Source organism: Neofelis nebulosa, chromosome 15, assembly GCF_028018385.1.
Source record: "Neofelis nebulosa isolate mNeoNeb1 chromosome 15, mNeoNeb1.pri, whole genome shotgun sequence".
NCBI lineage: Eukaryota > Metazoa > Chordata > Mammalia > Carnivora > Felidae > Neofelis > Neofelis nebulosa.
Genome location: NC_080796.1, coordinates 26791408 through 26794311, shown reverse-complemented (window position 1 = coordinate 26794311; position 2904 = coordinate 26791408).

Sequence of the window (2904 nt, the reverse complement as noted above, 5' to 3'; positions counted from 1 at the left end):
GCTGTAAAGGAAGGTATATAGTGAGCCAGCCGCTGTCTCAGATTGTTTGCTGAAGGAGCATCAGATCCCCACAGCCTAAGCCCAATCAACAGCTGGTAACAGTTGGAGGCAACTGTCAGCTCTTAGAATTTTGAGCTCCCCAAAATCTTGCAATTAATAATATTAGGGAATGATTGTTCCTCCTGGTCCCATCCATCATTCATTGGGAGGTGGCTGGGACAACCACCTGTCACATACAAACTCCTTCCTAGCCAGAGGAGAAACTAGAATTGAAAAGGGCATAAAACCAGTATCAACCAACTGCAAGTTGGTATTTGAAAGAAAGTTTTCACGGGAGGTCGACCTTGTCTTTTTAAAAAAAAGAAATAGGAAAGGAAGAGAAGAAAGCATTGCAAACTAAGATAAAAAAAAAAAAAAATCTCAAGTACATATCTCCAGGGAAAAGATGTGACAGAAAAAGGGATAATAGACTATCTCTGGAAGGACTAGTAAGGAACTGATAATTGCCTCCTGGGAGGGGTACCAACTGTTGGGGATTTAGGCGTGGGAGAGACTTCACACTGTACAACCTTTCACACATTTAGGCTTTGGAATCATGTACATTTTTAATTGATCCCTTTTTAAAAAGAAAGTAACAAGGGAGTCTCCCTCAAAATTATAGCAGTTTTAATACAATCTCTATGAAACCAGGATCTGATCAGTGGAAAAAAATCCAGCCTTACCCAGGGCCTTTTGTAGACATCCAGATGGTGTGGCCAAGGGCGTGCCACCTCAAGCCTTATTTTGGAGCAGCTGCCTTTGACCGTGGCATCATTTTTTAACATGAGGCCAATGCACGTTCCTCATTCATTTCTAATATTTCTTGTTGTAACTATTAAACACTCCCTGAAACTAAATATTTCCTTTTTTGGAGAAGGATTAAGTATCGACTCTCATTTGAACAGCTATGATCAGGCTGTCTAATTCAATGTAACAAAGTTCCTGCCCTGTTGACTGTTCACGCAAGCACGGTTTTGCTCATATTTGTTGGTATATATGGAGGCAACAGTAAATATTTTATATATGCATATATGTATACATATAATTTTCTTTAAACATGCATATATATATGTTTACATATGTACACTTTAAAAAAAATTTTTTTTAACATTTATTTGTTTTTGAGACAGAGAGAGACAGAGCATGAACGGGGGAGGGGCAGAGAGAGAGGGAGACACAGAATCGGAAGCAGGCTCCAGGCTCTGAGCCGTCAGCCCAGAGCCCGACGCGGGGCTCGAACTCACGGACCGCGAGATCGTGACCTGAGCCGAAGTCGGACGCTCAACCGACTGAGCCACCCAGGCGCCCCATAGCATAACAATTTAAAGCATGGACTCTGGAGCCAGGCAACCTACAAATCCGGCATTACCACCTAATTAACCATGCAACCTTTAGCAAGTTATTTACTCCCTTTGTGGCTTAGTGTTACCGTCTATAAAATGGAGCTAGTAATAACAAAAATCTCAAAGATATGTTATAAAGATTAGATTAGTTAATACAAGAGTCTGGAATAGCGATTGGCCGCCTGGTAAGCACCACCACATATAAGTATTAGCTATTGTCATTCTGCAAAGAAAAATCTGGCAATGTGAACCTATGCCATGGTCCTTCTGGCCCCTAGATAGGTATTATCACCCACAGGATGATGTTTGACCAAGGATGCCAGGATGTATTTGATCAGGGTCTCGTCATGCCCTTTGTGAAATAGTCCTCAAGCCAATCCACTTTTCAGGGCACCTGGGTGTCTCAGTTGGTTAAGCATCCTGCTCTTGATACTGGTCATGATTCCAGGGTCGGGCTCTGCACTGAGCGTGGAGCCTGCCTGAGATTCTCTTCTCTCTCTCCCTCTGCCCCTCCCCCCTCAAAAAGAAACAAACAAGCAAACAAACAGAAGACAATCTACTTTTAATTCCCTACGCACTCAGCAGTGGTCTTGATTACTACTCTAGCTTCCCGGGTATCTGTCCATAGGAGAGGAGGTGTGGTATGCTGAATGAGATGCAGGTCACCTGTACTGTGCTAGAAAGGTTAGTATCCATATAAAAATTAATGCATTGACATTCTGGTTTACAAGTCCATCTCCCATGTGAGTATTTCACTGAGGGTGCATTTCCAGGGTCCATTCTGAAAGTCCGGTTTGTGGACCCTCCCAAACGAGGCCCAGAATCTGGACCTTTGTGAAACGACCAAGGAAATGTCACCTCGGAGGCCTCTTGGGGATCAATCAGCTGCTTCCTTCCTCAGTGAGACCCCTGATGCTGCTACCTCATTGTAGGCAGCAATCATTCAACATGGTTGGAAAACATTGTGGTCACTCTGCTTGGCAAAATGCTATTTCTTATACCATATTTATGTAGAGTAATTGTATTTGAAAACCTGCAGTTTGTTAAATATATATGACAAAATTGCACTAAGAAACGAGTTGGTGATTCTGTTCTTGAAACCTAAAGCAAAAGCAGATGAGAGTGAGCCTTTCTGTAGGAAAGGAATAGAAAGTATATTCTTTGTGCTGTTGTTGTTGTTTCTGACTTTTTATTTAGATTCCACATATAAGTGATCCCATGCAGCATTTATTTTCCTCTGGCTTATTTCACTTAGCACAATGCCCTCAAAGCCTATCCATGTGGTTGCAAATGGCAGGGTGTCCTTCTTAGAAACTGTATTCTGAAATTCTCTTTTCACCTACAGGGTCCTGGGGGTTCAGTTCTGTGCTATATTTTGGTAAATGGTTTGGTTAAATATCACCAGATATTTTCCCGGTGAGAGTCATTGGAATTGGAATGCTCAAAGTCCTAAAGCAGCCTCAGATTCCGACATAATAATCCAGGCTTCCGAGAGGCTCTCTGGTCGGTGCACTGGTCGGTG